The sequence below is a fragment of the Gnatocerus cornutus genome, chromosome 5 (genome assembly GCF_029298725.1).
Source record: "Gnatocerus cornutus isolate USDA-ARS CGAHR chromosome 5, icGnaCorn1.1, whole genome shotgun sequence".
Classification (NCBI taxonomy): domain Eukaryota; kingdom Metazoa; phylum Arthropoda; class Insecta; order Coleoptera; family Tenebrionidae; genus Gnatocerus; species Gnatocerus cornutus.
Window position 1 is genome coordinate 11553539 of NC_142237.1, and position 18835 is coordinate 11572373.

The following is an 18835-nucleotide window of genomic DNA, read 5'->3' on the forward strand; positions in this document are numbered from 1 at the left end:
TTTTCGGCAGGTAAAAGGTGTTGGTGCGGATGGAGTTTGTTGTGACAGAAAAGACGGCTTTTAGCGTAATTTCTTTGCGGGTTGTTAAGCCGGTGCGCAAAGTGGATTTTCCCAGCGGTTCGGCACACGCAAAAGCTTGTGAAATTTTACAAGGATTTCGGGGGTTGACCGGGGATTTGGCGAAACGGGTTAAGCAAAGAGATTTTTAACCGGCACGCCCACGATCTCTTATAAACTCAAGCTTCTAGGTAAATCTAAAATTGTAGGGGAAAAATAGTGTTAATTACAATTTAACTCAATCGAGTTTTTCTTTCCTACTTAATTAAAGTTAACAACATTAATAACATGATTTATCTTTAATTGTCGCCAGCTTATTATTAGCTCACTTTTTACCGCACTGATGCGGGCATCGAAATTTTCGCAATGTACCTAATTAAGCAAAAATATCCAATTTATGCTTCTTAACTTAATAATTTGAAACCTTCAGACCATTTTAATTCAAAAAGTAATGAAACTTTAATTACATCCACCCTTATTGCCTGAAAAGTACTTTTTTTAACAAGGGCAGATGTGTTTTTCACCAGTAAACTTACGTAATTACGATTTATTTTAACTTCGCAATGTGTAGATAGTAAATAATGGTGAAGTTAAATTAAATGTGGAAATATAAACGTCACCGTTTCTTTATTGCAATGACACTAAAATTACAGAAGTATGCTAAATATTCGTAGTTTAGATTAAAAGTACGTATATCTTGCAAGGTTACAGTAAACGAACAAAACTCGAAATTGCATTCAACACTTTGTAAGCGAGTAATTACTTATCACAATGCACATTCGAAGACCTACTTAAGTGCCGTATAATTAACAGCGCAAAACCAGATAAGACGAATCAATACAAACCCTTTAGTTCTCGATTTTTATTTACCAGCGATATTATACACTTACGTTCAAAAATCTTGCACCCCCTTCAATTTTCTAAAACAAAATCTCAATACTTTGGTCTAAAAATTTGCACTTTAGAAGTAGTAATTATCCCAAATTTCCTTATAATATCTTGAAAACTAACAAAAATACGAATTTTAGTTAAAAAAAGTTTATAACTATTGGTTTGTCCCAAAATAACTTTTTCTAAAATCTCTATTTTTTGTTGTACAATTTTACATTCTAGTACACTTTACAAATGAACACTTTACACAAATAATAATCTGACCAAATTTAATTGTAATAAAATTCTTGAAAACCAACAAAAAAAACGAATTTTAATTAAAAACTTTTAAATTCTCGGTTTGTCCTCAAATAAAATTTTCTAAAATCTATATTTTTTGTTCCAAAATTTTGCACTTTGGCACAGTAAATAAACACTTTAATAAAACAATCTGCTAAAATTTCAGTGTAATAATCTCGAAAACTAACAAAGGAACAAATTTTAATTTAAAAAGTTTTAAATTCGTGGTTTATCCTAAAATAAAATTTTCTAAAATCTCTATTTCCTGCTCTAAAATTTTGCACTTTGGTACAGTTAACGAGCAGTTTTAAACTCCCTTTCCAAACTTTATTGTAATATCTCAAAAACTAACAAAGATACAAATTTTAGTTGTTTCTTGTTCTAAAATTTTGAACTTTGGCAGAGTAAATGAACCCTTTAGAAATAGTAATCTGCCCAAATTTTATTGTATTTTAGTAATTTATCTTGAAAACTAACAAAAGATACGAATTTTAATTAAAAAAAGTTTTAAATACTTGGTTCGTCCTAAAATAAAATTAAATTTTTTTTTTAATATTTGGATTTTAGTAGAGAGTGTCTTTTAAGTGTTAGTTATTATTAAGTTATTTTCCCTAATTGCATTCAGATCCATCGATTACAACTACGATTGTATCTCCCAATTTTTTCCGCTTTTAACTTCGTAGTCATCTAAACGTGTCATTAAACTCACTTAATTTTATTTTTAGAGTACTGTTGGGTGAAAAAAAATGAGGAGACACCTGCAGCTTTAGCCTGGAGCCGGCACGATTTGCATAATCGTAAATGTTGCTAACGGTAACGACATATTGGGGTAAATGCAGCTTTACTTTTAGGGCCTTCAATTTCTGTTGTTTAAAACATTGCGAGTTGTTTTTAATGCAAAAATTGCGCATAATTTTGGGTATTTGGAGCTTATCGGTTTTCTAATTCTACTTCCGCGTTTTTATTTTATTTATCGACTAGACGCAAAACAACATGATAATCACTGATATTTTTATATAAATAATAAAATGAGACAAAGTAAATAAACGCATCGTAGTTAGCTAATTAGTAATTAACAAACTATTTCGCAGTAATTACAGCTAATTAAGAATAAAAAATTAGACAAGCTAGCGTACGTACAATTTCAGTAACAATGTCGAGTTTCCTTGGAACCGAAAACAACAGGCAAGTTAATCGTTAAAATATAATTATGACATTATCTTGAATTATACTAAAGCCGTTCCATTTCAGAACGTCCCATATAAAACGTTAATTAAAGCTAGTTTTAGATCCCGTGACAATTATAATAACCCAACGTTAAAAAGTGGTTTATCTGTCGGCTCAGTGTTAGCTGAAGCCTGATTTACAAGTGGACCGTAACCGTTTAGCCGTAAACTAGAGAAAATGACAGCTTAAACTATCGACAAAGTAATGAATTTGTTCAATCCCGCGGCGATTTGCTATAATTGTTGCTATTTTTAACAACATTTAGTTTTGATTTTCGTCCGATTAAGTAATAAAAGACGCAACTAATTTATAACAGTTTCTTGATACGGTTCTAGTTTGTCTAATAAAAATGTAAATATCTAAGGCACGTACGGCCTTCATTAAATATTGATACAAACTAGTTGAAAATATAGAGAACGATGGAAAAAATGGCAAATGATAGTAATTTAATACGTTGACTCGATTGCATTTTCATTGCATTAGTGGAGACGGCTAATTTCACTTTCATTAATTGAGTAAATTATTGTGCACGAATGCCTTTTTTTTCTAATGATTTTTCACTTGGCTGTGTTTCATTCAAGTGTGGAAAATGAGTTTGGGTTTAGAATAGAAAGCGTGCCGCCATCTGTGTGATGGGAGCGTAATTATGAGGCTAGAGCGAGGAGAAACAGGAAGTGAAATGGTGGTTTCCTATTTTATTTTTTTTATCGATTCGTTGAAATGTTTTTTAAATTTTAATAAAACATTTCTGTTGGATTTTAACTAAATGATTTAGATTAGATAAATATTTTTATAAAGAGAAATGAGTTTTTCAGATTATTATTGACTTCAGCGCTTTATCTTAATTTTATAATTTCAAGTTGGGATTATTATTATTAAAATTAATTTACACTTGTCAAATTGGTAATTAATTTATTTATATAATTACAATACAGCATTTATTTAACAAAACTAAGAAAATGTTGCCTTTGAACAAAGTAGACTTTAGAATTTTTTATTTTCAGAGCGAATCAAAGTTTGAGCAATATTTTTTACTAAAAATTGTAATTTTCGCACTTTTAGCCTTAGAACAATGAAATTTGATGAAGTCACTATTTTCAACTTGTTTTTCCATTGAGTCAAAGTACAGAATTTTTGAGCAAAGGAGACAAATTTTAGATTTTTTTTATTTTAAGAATGGGTCAAAATTTTACAACAATTTTTATTAAAGTTTGTAATTTTTGTATTTTTAGCTCTTGAACTATGAAATTTGGTGGAGATACTATTTTTGACTTGTTTATCAACTGTGCTAAAGTACAGAATTTTTAAGCAAAGAAAACAAATTTTAGAATTTTTTATTTTAACATCGAGTCAAAATATTTCGACATTTTTAATTAATATTTGCAATTTTCGTACTTTTAACCCTAGAACTATGAAATTTGGGGGGATTACTACTCTAAAATTGTTTTTTAACTGTGCCAAAGTACAAAAGTTTTGAGCAAAAAAGACTAATTTGAGAATTTTTTATTCTCAAAATTCTCAAAATTTTGCAAATTTTTTTATGAAAATCTGTAATTTTCGTAATTTTAGCTCTAAAATTATAAAATTTGGAGGGATTACTATTCTTAACTTGTTTTTCAACTGTGCCAAAGTTCAAAATTTTTGAACAAAGGAATCACATTTTAGAATTTTTCATTTTGAGTCAAAATTTTGCTAACTCTTTTATGAAAATTTGTAATCTTCGTAATTCTAGCCCTAGAATTATGGAATTTAGAGGAATTTCTACACTTAACTTGTTTTTTTACTATGCCAAAGCCCAAACTTTTTAAGCAATTGATACCAATTTTAAAATTTTTCATTTTGAAGTTGTGTCAAGATTTTGCGACATTTGTTATTACAATTTGTAATTTTCTTACTCTTAGCTTTAAAACTATAAAAGTTAGTGAATTTTCAACTTGTTTTTCAATTGTGCTAAAGTACAGAATTTTTGAACAAAGAAGACAAATTTTTAAATTTTTTATTTTAAGGGTGAGTCTAAAATTTACATTTTTTTTTTAGTAAAATTTGTAAATTTTGTATTTTAGCCCTAGAACTATGAAATTTGTAGGAGTTCCTATTTTTACCTTGATTTTTGATTGTGCCAAGGTACCGAATTTTTGAGCAAAAAAGTCAAATTTTAGAATTTTTCATTCTGAGACCGAGCCAAAGTTTTACAACATTTTTTATTAAAATTTGTAATTTTCGTATTTTTAGCCATAGAACTATGAAATTTGGAGAAGTTACTATTCTTAACTTCTTTTTTAATTGGGCCAAAGTGCATAGTTTTTGAGCAAAGGAGACAAATTTTATAATGTTTTTTTTGAGAACGAGTAAAAGATTTGCAACATTTTTTTATAAAAATATGTAATTTTTGTACTTTTAGCCCTAAAACTATAAAATTTATAGAGAATACTACTCTTAACTTGTTTTTCAACTTTGCCAAAGTACAGAATTTTTGAGCAAAGGAGACAAATTTTAGAATTTTTTATTTTGATGGTGAGTCTAAAATTTGCAATTTTCTTTAGTAAAATATGTAATTTTCGTACTTTTAGCTCTAGAACTATGAAATCTGGTCGAGTTACTATTTCTAACTTGTTTTTCAATTGAGTCAAAGTACAGAATTTTTGAGCAAAGGTGACAAACTTTGGAATTTTTCATTTCAACATCGAGTCAAAATATTTCAACATTTTTAATTCAAATTTGTAATTTTTGTACTTTTAGCCCTAGAACAATGAAATTTGGAGAGATTACTACTCCTAATCTCGTTTTCAACTGTGCCAAAGTACACAGTTTTTAAGCAAATTTTTCATTTTGAGGGCGAGCCAAAATTTTGCAACATTTTATATTAAAATTTGTAGTTTTTGTACTTTTACGCCTAAAACTATTAAATTTGGTGGAGCTACTATTTTTATCTTGTTTTTTAATTGAGCCAAAGTACAGAATTTTTGAGCAAAGGAGGCAAATTTTAAAAATTTTCATTTTGGGCCAAAATTTTTCAACGTTTTTTATTAGGTACAGTCTGCAATTTTTGTACTTTCAGCTCCAAAACTCAAACAAAATTTGGTGTAGTTTTGAAAATTCCAGATTCCCAGATTCTCACAGTTCTCCAAGATTCTCATAATAATAATGTTTCTCAATTTCATCTGATTTTTAATAAATTTTGTACTTTAATTACCCGAATTTTCACATTTATCAATAAATTTCAAAGAAACTTTTCAATCGCAGTTGTTTTCGATCAAATTGAGTTATTATCAAATCTTAATAATATTTCCTCGTCATGAATCGAATCGTGCCCGATTACCGAAACGTGTTGGTAAAATAATTTTGTGTAGGCATTTTGTTTGGTCGTTCATTATATTAAGAACAATAAATTAGATAAAATGTTTTGATGGTAGGTAATGGGTGTACGGTTAGAAGGTGCATAACTCCCTCGATTTAGCCCGCGGTGGATGTTATGGTCCGGGTCCAGCTAGTCCAGCAGAGCTGCCGTTGTCGAGACTCTGTCTGGCTGCTTTCCAACATGCTTATTACCGAGCAGACGGTCCGCGCCCCGGGATATGACGGTCAACTCCTTCATGCCGCCGCCAAACTTCGACACAGAGATGACCAAACCAACATCTCCAACACGATCGATAAATTCGGTCGACGGACGATGAAGAATATTCCAATAGAGGAAGGAGAGAATAATGAATTCAACGTGTTTAGATAAAGCTCGTGTGACTAATCTATTAAAGTAGTCGTCCGGGTTAAAAATGAGTCGATCCGTGTGACAGCGTGCCATGGTAATTCCGACAAGAACTAATGATATCGGGATATGTAAATAAATATCCGCGTAACACGAGGAGGAAAACCGTGCGGCCACAGCCACTGTAGACTCGGTCTGGTCCACGGCGTGAACCCATGTTTAATGGAACAGTTGATTTGCGTTGCAGATGATGGCGAGGGTCATGAAGAGATGCCGCACCACCGAACTTGGCCGTATCGTGAGGATAACCGCGAGGATACATCCGATCAAACTTTGAGATAAGCGAGGCCTTTCTGCTAATTCCATTGCTACCAACTCACTAATTCATTTATCTTATTTGCGACGGAGCGAGGACTTTATAACTAAATGAGAAGGTTAAACGAGGAGTTTTATGCTGAAAAGGTGTTCTAATTAAAGAGTTGACTAAACACAAGTTGCTTCCAGAAAGAATGAAATGGGAAGAAAAAGGAAGAGATCCTTTACTGGGAATATTCAGGATGAGTTACAACTATGGATAAACTGGGAAATCATCCATTCGAAATCTTATAATTCTTAAATTCCTTTTATTTCTATCTTAATTTTCTTTCTTTTTGTTGATCTAAATTCACCAAGCACACACTCTTAGCCCCGGTTTACACAAGCTAAATTAAGTCTTTAATTCAGATTAAATATTAAAGACCGTGTTAAAGTGCCATGTGACTGTTTTTCCGCCAATCAAATGTCACCAATCATCAAATTAGTCGCAAAATTAATTCAATCGCAATCAAATCATTGTGTAAACCGGCTCAAATTAAACTTTTATTTTCATAATACACTAACGTTTAAAAGTCTTACACTTAACAAACATTTTCACCCTTTTTTCATTAAAATTCGTTTTTTAAGCTTATAATGAATTATAATGAAAATTTTTTTCCACTAAAATTCGTATCTTTATTGGCTTTTAAGATATAACAATGAAATATGGAAAGATTATTACTTCTAAAGTGTTCATTAACTGTGCGAAAGTGCAATATTTGAGAACAACTAATTGAGATTTTAGAAAATTTCATTTTAGAAGGCACCAAAAATTTTTTTTCACTAAAACTCGTACCTTTGTTAGTTATACATTTAGGAAGATAACTATTTTTAAAGTGTTCATTAACTGTGCTAAAGTACAAAATTTTAGAACAAAAAATTAAGATTTTAGAAATTTATTTATAGGACGAACCAAGGATTTGAAACTTTTTTTAATTAAAATTCGTATCCCTGTTAGTTTTTAAGATATTACAATGATATTTGGGAAGATTACTACTTCTAAAGTGTTCATTAACTCTACCAAAGTACAAAATTTTAGAACAACTAATAGAGATTTTAGAAAATTTTATTTTAGAAGGCAGCAAATTTTTTTAACTTTTTTTTATTAAAATTTGTTGGTTTTTAAGATTTGACAATAAAATTTTGCGCAATTACTAATTCTGAAGTGTTCATTAACTGTGCTAAAGTGCAAAATTTTGGAACAAGAAATAAAGATTTTAGTTTAGAAAATTGAAAGGGGTGCATGATTTTTAAATGTGTAATTTCTGGAACTCTGGAGATAAAGTTTTCGAGGTTTTCTAATCCCTTTCTTCGTTTTTCTCTTTAGCTGGTGTTAATTTATACCCACTTTTTTCTCTTAAATTCTTTTAAAATCTTTTGATTTCTTAAATTTGTTTATATAATATTTTATTTTTTTAACCAAAACTCCTTTTCTTAATAACGTCTAGTATCTTTTAATTATACAACAAATTTTAGATAAAATTTGTACTGGAGCAATGGAAACTTATTTCTAAAGTAGAATTGCCTTTTCCTTCTGAATCCGAAGCCCCTTTTGCTCCATCAGGTTAAAATTAAGAGATATCTGAAAAATACAACTCCTAAATTAACACTTTAATTCTTTATTAAATGCAGATTTTGTAAACTTTCGAAAATTTTGTAAAAATTTTGATTTGTGTGTTCAAAAAATTAGTTTTTCAGGAACATGGGATTTTTTTAAAATATCTTGGAAAGTACTAAGCATAGCCATGAGATTTTTAAGTCTTTGCAAAGCTTAGTAAATTTTCTTTCTAAAACACTGTCCAGCTATTCCATAACTTGCAAGTTTATTTGTAGGTAACATTATGATTCTTATCGCCAAAAAAGCTGTCTGTCATAGTTTCAGAGATATTTAGGTTCAATTTTTTTTTAAAAGTCTACAAATTCATAAGGTAGCTAACTTTGAAAGTATTTTTTTATTATTTTTAAATTTAGGACTTTAGACCGGTTTCTTATGTTACAAAGCCCGAGAAAAATGATGGTATAAACCGCATCTTTCTACCTGCTTTAGTTTTGGAGTTATCGAGGATTATACATGTAGAAACTAAAAATTCACTTACCCGAAACTATAAATACTTCTAACTCAGTTATTTGTAGACTTAAGTTAAAAAATGATACATGATTTGGATTTAGATTTCGATTTTGCGTGAAATTCTGCGCGAAATGAGCACAAATAATTTAAGTTTGCTCCGCAAATAAGCGATATATGAGACCGAATTACATTTGGAAAAATATTTTTTTCGAAAAATTTCGAACTTAGAATTCGGGCTATGTACATGTTCAATTTTTAAATTCAGGATTTTAGAACCGGATTCTTAGGAAAAGAAGCACAATAAAAACAATGGTAAAAGCACATTTTCCTATCTGTCTTAGTTTCGGACTTATCGAGGTTCATACATTCTAGAAATAAAAATTCACTCTCCGAGACTTTAAGCGCTTCTATCGCAGTGATTAGAGACCCAAGTTAAAGAACGGCATATATTTAAAATCTGCGTGAAATTCTGCGTAAAATGAGCACCAATGATTTAATATTGCCTTAAATAAGCGAGATATTGACCGTATTAGATTTGGAAAAGTGATTTTTTCGCCAACTATTAAATTTCAAGCAACATCTGCAAATGAGCTGAAAACAATAAAAAATAAGATACTAAGTGCACGTTGTATAAAACGACATAAAAATGAAAAGAAAAGAAAACAGAATACTGTGACTGGTAACATTTCCTAAATCTCATTTCAATGGTTGTGTGCAGCAAAGAATTAGATAAACTAGAAACTATCCCGATAGCCGATGTGAAAAGAAATAAATCTTCTTTACTGCGAGAATCCTGTTATTGCATTTTTTGAATTGTGATTCAAGTCTCCTTGTCAAGCTTTGACATGACAGCTAGTTACCACAAAAACAAGTAAATCTGCAGTCTTTCTATAGCGGCGCCACTCGTTACTCCCATCAACGCAAACTTTTCCGTTTAAAGTAAAACAAGATGAGCTATTTTCGTTAGATCGCTAATATGATTGATTTGACGTATTGCCTTTTCGAGAGTCTTCGTTTTATGAAAATTACATAATTAGTCGTTTAGAAAAATGCCAACGCGTGTGAAAAACAAACCTCATCCATTCTTCTAATTAATGTCGCGAAAAAACTCTTAATTAGTCTCAGCAGTTTTATCAATGAAGTAGCATTCCGATCAGGAAAAAATCCCTCGTCTTCAAGAACCGAATCAACTCGTAAAAAATCAAGTCGAAGAAAAACATTTATACAAAACCGACAGAAAGCAGAGAACAATTGTTCTCAGGATGCTACTGTTCAGGATGGACGATTTATGTTATAGTATCGAGTGGATGCATCGGTCCTAGCAAACCGCGGATGGAATCGTCGTCGTTTTGATTGTTTACAGTTCTTTACCGAAGAGGACCGCTAGAGTCTCTGCCCGAGCCGGCTAGATCTATGGACGGGGCAGCGCACTTGGCATTGTTACTTTTTCTTATTTATTGATGACCAATCGCTACTGTTCTTTGTACAATACGACACGCCATGCGGAGAAATTTCGAAAAACGTGCACGAACACTCATATTGCACGGTGGAAATGGACGAGGAAGAAAAGAGCAAAACTTATGCTAATTACACTGAAATTCAAGACCAATGGATTACAATCTTGGTTTACTTGATTATTTATTTATTTGTAATCACATTATATTGCGACAGAAGTTGCGGTCGTGACGAGAGAATAAAGAAAACAAAGACACGAACTTCTTCAAGAAAAGCTTTCAGAAGGAGGAACTGTTAGTGAAAAACACGAAAAAGAAGAAAGAAACTACGAAGCACAATTTTTTAGAAGGAAAATAGAGAAAATTAGATCGTTGATTTAAGTTGCTTTTTATGTTTAATTTATCCTTATCGCCGTTTTCACACGCAAGTTTTAATAATTCTTTCGGATCTTGGGTCATATTCTTTATCTTCCATTCTCAAAATTAAATCTAAAATGGAGAAAATCGGGACTGTCAAAAAAACGTGAACATTCTGAGACTTTAGAGATATCTGAAAATTTTAAAAATTCTATTTTGAGGCAAATCAAATTTTTTCAACTTTTTCCATTAAAATTCGCATCTTTGTTATTTTTTAAGTTATAACAATGAAATTTGAGAAGGTTACTACTTCGAAAGTGTTTATTAATTGTGCCAAAAAACAAAATTTTAGCACAAGAAATAGATTTTTTTGAAATTTTTATTTTAGGACGAACCAAGAATTTTTACCTGTTTTACATTAAAATTCGTATCTTTGTTAGATTTTAAGAAATATTACATTAAAATTTAGCGAGATTACTATTTCTAAACCGCTCATTAGTTGTGCTACATTGCAAAATTTTAAAACAAGAAATAGAAATTTTAGATAATTTTTTTTTAGGACGAACCAAAAATATCCAACTTTTTTTCATTAAAATTCGTATCGTTGTTAGTTTTAAAGTTATATCGATAAAAACTTCAGAAGGTTTCTATTTGAAAAGAGTTCATTAACTGTGCAAAAGTTCAAAATTTTAGAATAAGAAATAGAAATCTTAGAAATTTTTTTTTAGGACGAATCATAAATGTTTAACTCTTTTTTATTAAAATTCGTATCTTTGTTCTAGAATGTTCATTAACTGTGCCAAAATTTTAAAACAAGAAATAAAGATATTAGAATAGTATATTATGAAACGCGTTTCATAATGAACATTTTGCCGCACGCACGCACGTTTCATAAAGTAGTAAGTGCGGCAAAATGCATTATAAACAAGTATCATACGCTATTTTTTCTATTTCGCCTTATTTTAAACGAAAAAACTTGATTTCGAAATCTAGGGAATTTTAGAGTAGTTGGCATTTGCAAAATGTTCGGGAAAAAATTCGAAGTAGCCAAATCCAATTTCAGTCAGTTTGACAGGTGGTTCTCTTGCAACCAAAGAGTTTTTCTCAGATGAATTATTAAGCCAAGTACAACAAGAAATAATAGTGTATTGATCGATTTATCAAGGTTTAACAAAACCAAAATCTAAATTGTTAACGTTGACGGCAGGTTGACGGTTTGTTTGCTGCAAACCTAAGAAAAATATATGTTCCTGGGAATATTGGTACGGGATTGGTTCATTACGATACCGAAATACGCTCAAACGCGTATCGAAATATCTTCATTATGAACGCGAAATAGAAAAAATTTTATTTAGAAACGAACCAAAAATTTCCAATTTTTTTACTAAAATTCGAATCTTTGTTAGTTTTTAAGTTGTCAATAAAATTTGGAGAGGTTACTATTTCTAAAGTGTTTATTAACTTTGCCAATGGGGACAATTTTAAAACAACAAATAAAAATTTTACAAAATTTTATTTAGAAGCGAACCATAAATTTTAAACTTTTTTTTATTAAAATTCGCATCTTTGTTAGTTTTTAAATTATGACAACGAAATTTTGGGAGATTACAATTTTTAAGTGTCTATTAACTGTGCCAAAGAACATAATTTTAAAACAAGAAATAGAGATTTTAGAAAATTTTATTTTGGAACGAACCAAAAATTGACACTTTTTTTTGTTAAAATTTGTATCTTTGTTACTTTTTAAATTATATTAATGAAATTTGAGAAGATTACTATCTCTAAAGTGTTTATTAACTGTGCCAAAACTTTTAAAACCAGAAACAAAGAATTAAAAAAAAATATTTTAGAAAGAGCCAAAAGTTTTAAACTTTTTTATTAAATTTGTATTTATGTTAGTTTTTGTTAAATTATAGCAATGAAATTTGGGGAAGTTTCTATTTCTGAAGTGTTTATTAACTGTGCCAAAGGGCAAAATTTTAAAACAAATTTTTTTTGGAACGAACAAAAAAGAATTTTCACGTTCAAATGACTCGTAGTAGTCTACAAATTTTGGAAATAAATTGTACTAGAATAATTATTTGTTTCACTAGGCTAGAAAATGGTCATTTGAAATGCAAGGAAAGTATTGAAATCCGAGCCCGGAGGGCGAATTTCCGAGCATTTCCAAAACATTTTCTAGCCGTGTCAAACACGAAATTTTGTGCGCCGACAATTATTAATAGTTATTTATTTTGACTTTTGGTTTGAACTTGAAACGTCATTTCGTCATTTAGGGGAATTTCATCAGCTGGAAAATAGGTTGGTAGCACTCCATTTAAATCAAACGATTGCAGATTAATTTAAATTTAAATATGTTTCTTCAAATTTTTGTGGTACCTTTGCCTAATTAATCTACCTTTATTATTTTCGAAGGTCATTGGTTTCCAAATCTGCACACAAATTGACACAACTTTCAAAATAACACCAACTATTCGAAATGTCACGTTTGACTGCCTAGACATTCAAAAGGTAGTTTTCTTGCCGCAAATGGGAAGCACAAATCTCATGAAAAGTGACGGAGGCACACAAAAGTTATTTCTAAAATAGAATAGTCTCCTCTAGATTCAGAGATATTCTTGAAAAGTAATTTTTAGGTTCAACTGCCGACAATAAAATTTTGTGCATATCATTCCGAGCTTTAAAAAGAAGAAAATATTCAAATCCAATCTTATAATTTTGCACATTTGTAACAGAAAATCGTTGAAAGAATTTAGCTTCAAGCCTTTCTTAATTTTTGGTGTCTATTGCAATTAAAATTTCTATACAATCTAATTCTGAATTTACAAAATAACTGTTTTGATCTGATTTAGTTTAACTGGAGGCTAACTGTACGCCTTCTTATTTAATTCACCAACTTACGTAAACACAGTTTACCTCTTTTTTTCCTCGTTTGTTTTTGTCCCCAAGGAATGAAAATTGACATAACAAAGTGTGTCTCGTGTTGAGCTCAGGTTTCCTGGCATTCTTGCAATGCAAAACCCTAATCAATGAGAATTTTCAACGGCAAAGAATTCCATTCAGAACAGTTTCAGTAGCCGCAACCGCACAAAATAAAACATGCTTGAAATTTACGGTCCGTCTTGCTTTAATTTGCTGTATTTCAAGTGGCGATTATTATAACCACTTGAACCATCCTACATAATATCGTAATCGACTATAAATAACACATTCGTACCTCCACAAACACACAAATCATAAAATTCGTTCGCTCGCTACATTAATTTAATTACAGAAATACGACTTGAGCAAATCGTTTTTTAAACGAACTCAAGTCGACGACACAACCCTGTAATTTAGCGATAAGGGTTACGTGAGAAACAGGCCCGGACGATTTGCTTTTTCAAGCCCGTGCTAATTATAGTTTCGATAATTTAATTTGAGAGCAGCGTCGGCGTTTTAGACGTCAAATTAGCGTCTTTTAACGTCAGTACTTGGGTCTAGACCCGATAAATACAGCCTGTTGAGCATTAAACGAGCATTAGCTCGGTGTTAGGATTTTTTCTAAAGGGGGAAATTGCCGCAATTATATCATTAAAAGAACATCTATTGAGGACGGCCCGTCTGCGGACCCACCGACGTTCCTGTCGTTACGCACTATTGAAGTCTCGGACCACATACGCTTCATATTTTATGACTGCTGACTTTGACAAAGACGCCGCTTTCGTATCTTCGGCTACTGACGAATCACGACGACGTTGCTTTTACAATAAGATCATCGTACGATAAAACGAGCACCGAGACAGCGCACTTATCTGGAAGAAGATGACCGCGAGGTTGATGCTAATCGCGACTTCTCGATATGAACAAGGAAAAGATTAAATCTTTATTAAAAGCTGAGTCGCTTCTTTACAATAAAAAGTAGATCAAATGTTAACTATAAATTTTCTGCGCTCGCAAATTTTTCTCCGGTTATGATAAATGCTGGCAAGACACCATAACTTTTAAAGAATTTCAACATAAATTACTAGCGGAGACGACAAAAAGCCAATACGGTGATGTAATTCTAATTGAAAGTGAGACATTCCAGTGATTTATATCGGAATCAGAACGTCGGTACGCAATTAAACCAACTTTGTTTTTCTTTCAATTATTTATGATCCTACCATGTGTACGAGACATAATTAATAATTTCAGTCATAATTAAAAGGGAAATGGCAAAGGTGAAATGTGTGGCCGAAGGTGGAAAGCACTGAGGATATATGTGCTCAAGAAAATACATTTTACAGGCTTTCTCCATTTTTGCAAAGAAATGCGAATTTTTTGGAAAGGTGGCGTTTTTGGGGCTTAATATCCTCGGAACTAGAAACAGAAACAGAAAGATACGGTTTACGTCCTTATTTTAGATTCTCTTTGTGTTCGATTTTCGTTAGCTAGAAGCACAATAAATTCCTTTTGATTTTTTTAAATTGTCTTTAGAGTCTTTGGTTTTATTTGGACTAATTTTAAACTCTCTCTAGTTTCTCTACATTCTAATTTTCGTTTTAGATTTCTCTTTCTCGGCTGTCTTTACATTTTCTAGTTTTTTCTAGACTGACAATTTTTCTTGATTTTCTTTCGGAGTCTGTAAATTTATTTTGATTTTTTTTTATATTTTGTTCTGATTCTTCCTCTCGATTTTATCTAAATTGACTTCAGATTCTATTTAATTTTTGATTTGATGGTCTTTAAACTTTCATTTTTTGTTATTAGAGTTCAAAACATCAAATAACTGAGTTATGTCACGGCTTTCGATTTTTTTAGCTTATAAATCGATCTTCGTTAGTTCAAATTCGAAATTTTATGTTTTTCAGTAAGGAAGTTGGCTGCCTTTCAGTCTCTAATGCAGACTCGGTCGCTATCTCGCTTATTTATAAAACAATCTTAACGTATTTTACGCAGAATTTCACGCAGAATTCAAAAAGATAAAACTCGTTAAGATCGGACCACAAATAACTGAGTTATGAGCGATCAAAGTTTCAGATATTGGATTTTGAGTTGGAAAATTTTCAAAGTTCGATATCGGCTAATCTGAAAAAGATTTTGACAAACGGTTTAGATAATCGTTTTTCTCGGCTCATTATACTTCAGAATATGCCCTCAAAAATCGAAAATTCAATGGTAAATTTTTTGGGACTCAATCGATGAAAAATTTTCAATTTTTTGCGTTTTGATCGGCCCTCTAAACTACTTGCCCGATCGATCTGAGATTCAGCCAGTTGATAGATCTTGAGCTGCTCTTTCGATCGATGTATAACCCAAAGGTACTAAACACGACTTTCGCCCCGAAAGAGCTTCTTGCAAATGACCTTAAAAACACCCCCTAGAAATCTATTTCGGTCGATATCTCGTTTATTTGTTAAGGAAATTGGAGCTTTATGAGCTCATTTTGCGCAAAATTTTGCGCTGAATCCAAAACTACCATCAGTTTTCTCGTCCGCCCACAAATAACTGAATTAGAGACGTTCGAAATTTCGGGTTGTCGCCAGAGAGCCAAAAGGTTTGGAAGCGATTTTTTTCGATACCTCCGGAATTAAGACGAATATGAAGAAAAACCCTATTCAAAGCCAGTTTTCTCGCAAATTTTTAGCTTAGAAATTGATCTTCGATAGTTTGAATTCGTAATTTTATTTTTTTTAGTATGGAAGTTAGCTGCTTTTCGGTCTCTAATTCAATCTCGGTCGATATCTCGATTATTTATAAAGCAATATTAAAGCATTGGTGCTCATTTTACGCAGAATTTCACGTAGAATCCAAAAAGGGAAGACTTGTTAAAATCAGTCAACAACTAACTGAGTTATGAGCGATCAAAATTTCGGATATTGAATTTTGAGTAGGAAATTTTTCAAAGCGCAATATCTGGGAAACTTCGTCAGATAGAAAGAAAAGATTTTCGCGCTCGTTTTTTTCCAGATTTGATTTGCAAAAATTTGATTTAAAACAGAAGAAAAGAAAAAGAGACAATGACGCCACTAGAATAGAGAAACTGAATTTCATTTCACTGTTAATTTAAATGTGTTATTATTTATTATGTGTTATATTTATGGAAATCCTGTTCAATTTTTTTTCCAGTTAATTATCCTTAGAAACAGGTGCATAATAGATATTCTGTTATGTAAGAGAAGTAAGCATTAAAATAAGTGAAACAGCGGTGCACCAATTACGTTATAATAATAGTTTCCAATTATTGCAAGTGAGGAAAATCCTAATAAACAACTTAGTTTTATTACCGATTGATTCTCGGCGTAATTTCAACAATGTCCCCATCCGGCATTGATATTTTATTTGAAACCGTATCATTACATTTAACGACCTAATTTATTTCCAATAAAGCAATGACAAGTTGAGATTTTTTTGATAAAGTGAACAATTAGACCTCCTGTGACCAAGCGGATCTCCAAAGAAGCAGCATAAATCATTGTTAAAGCATCCAGAAGTCTACGTGCAAGCATCGTTCCATTGCGTTAATGATTTCGTTTTGTCTCGGCAAATAAGTAATTAAAGCAATACGAACCCGACGTACGACTCTGTATTAATAAATACAGCAGTGGCGGCTCATGAATATTCATGATGTGTCTTAGGAACAGTTATTTATATTTAAAGAAGCGTTTTGTGGACGTCGGTCTGTTTTGTTTATTTTGGTTTTTTTCTTGGACTGGTACATGGCCACTGTCATACGCGGCCGTCGAACATAATTTATCTGTCTGTAATACCACAATGGGCAGCCCGGCCTTTGAATTCTTCGCCCGAAATTCCGATTCAAACATATGTTTAAAAAATATCTTATCCGAATACCGGCTACTTTTTATAGGCATCCCTGCAGCTGGTCAACTCTGATTTCACATACTCTACAATCGAAGACGTCGCGACGAATATGGACACGGAGTTATTTATTGGGCTAAAACCGGATTTTTTACCAACTGAGACGCTGAGCGCTTTTTTCCGATCCGGGTTTCCGGCAAAAAACCGAACGATTTAACGAGACTTTGCTCGTTTTATTCATTATTCAAGCTAATTGCTTGTTGATACTTGCTAATCGATAATTATTAGATAATCAATCATGTAATCGAACGATTTGTTCAACACTACTCATGACTAGATAAAAAATTCTAATTTTATGCTAATCACGTTGAAATTTATGCCCGTGGAAAATATTACCGATCACTCTTGATTTTATTTACATATCGTGCCAACGCTCTGGAAGGATAACAAATTTTGCGGCCACATTATTCATTTTCTAGGACACTTTTATTTTTTAGATGACTATCATCTCTAAGACAGAAAAGATTCCAAATTATTCTTGCTCTTAGGTAATTTTGTGAGGACTTTCGATCTCATTACTGCTGCAGTTTCTTAGTTTTATTAATTTTCCAGGTATCCAAAAATTTCTAGATTTTAGTATTCAAACAACTTTCGTAACTCTTATGATTTTCATAGTACAAGAGCAAAATTTAGAAGTTTTACTAACTTTGACATGCTTAATAGCAAAGTTAAACAAATTTAGAATAAAAATAACAATTATTAGTAATTTTTGTGGACCATCTGAAAACTTTGATATTTTTGTATCTACTTCCGTAATTCATATAATTTTTATAGAACGAGAGCAAGATTTGAAGGTTTTATTAACTTTGAACTGCTTTTCAACTCTGCCAAGTTACAAAAATTTAGAATATAAAATAACAATTTTAAAGATTTCATTTTTCAGGACTATCAAAAAATTTCTATATTATCGTATTAACTGCCGTAACTCTTATAATTTTTATATAACAAGAGCAAAATTTGAAGGTTTTACTAACTTCGACATGTTTATTAATCTGCCAAGGTATAAAAAATTAAAACAAAAAAAAGTAATTTTAAAAATTTTATTTTTAAATACCATCCAAAAATTTCTATATTTTTAAATTAACTCGCGTAACTCTTGTAGTTTTTATAGTACAAGCGAGATTTGGAGGTTTTACTAATTTCAACATGCTTATTAAATCTGCCAAGTTATAAAAAATTAAAACTTAAAATAGCAGTTTTAAAAAATTTATTTTTCAGGACGATCAGAAAATTTCTATATTTTTGTATTCACTTTCATAACTCATAATTTTTATAGTACAAGAGCAAGATTTGGAGGTTTTACTAACTTCGACCTGCTTTTTAACTTTGCCAAGTTATAATAAAATTTAGAACCAAAAATTGCAATTTCTCTTTTAAGAAAGATCCAAAAAAAATTATATTTTCGAATTAACTCCCGTAACTCTCACAATTTTGCTAGAACAAAAGCAAAATTTTAAGGCTTTACTAACTTTGACCATTTTTTTAATCCTGCCAATTTATATAAATGTGGAACCAAAAATAACAATTTTAAAAATTTTATTCTTGAGGATCATATAAAAATTTCTATATTTTTGTATTAACTCTCGTAGCTTTTGTAATTGTTAT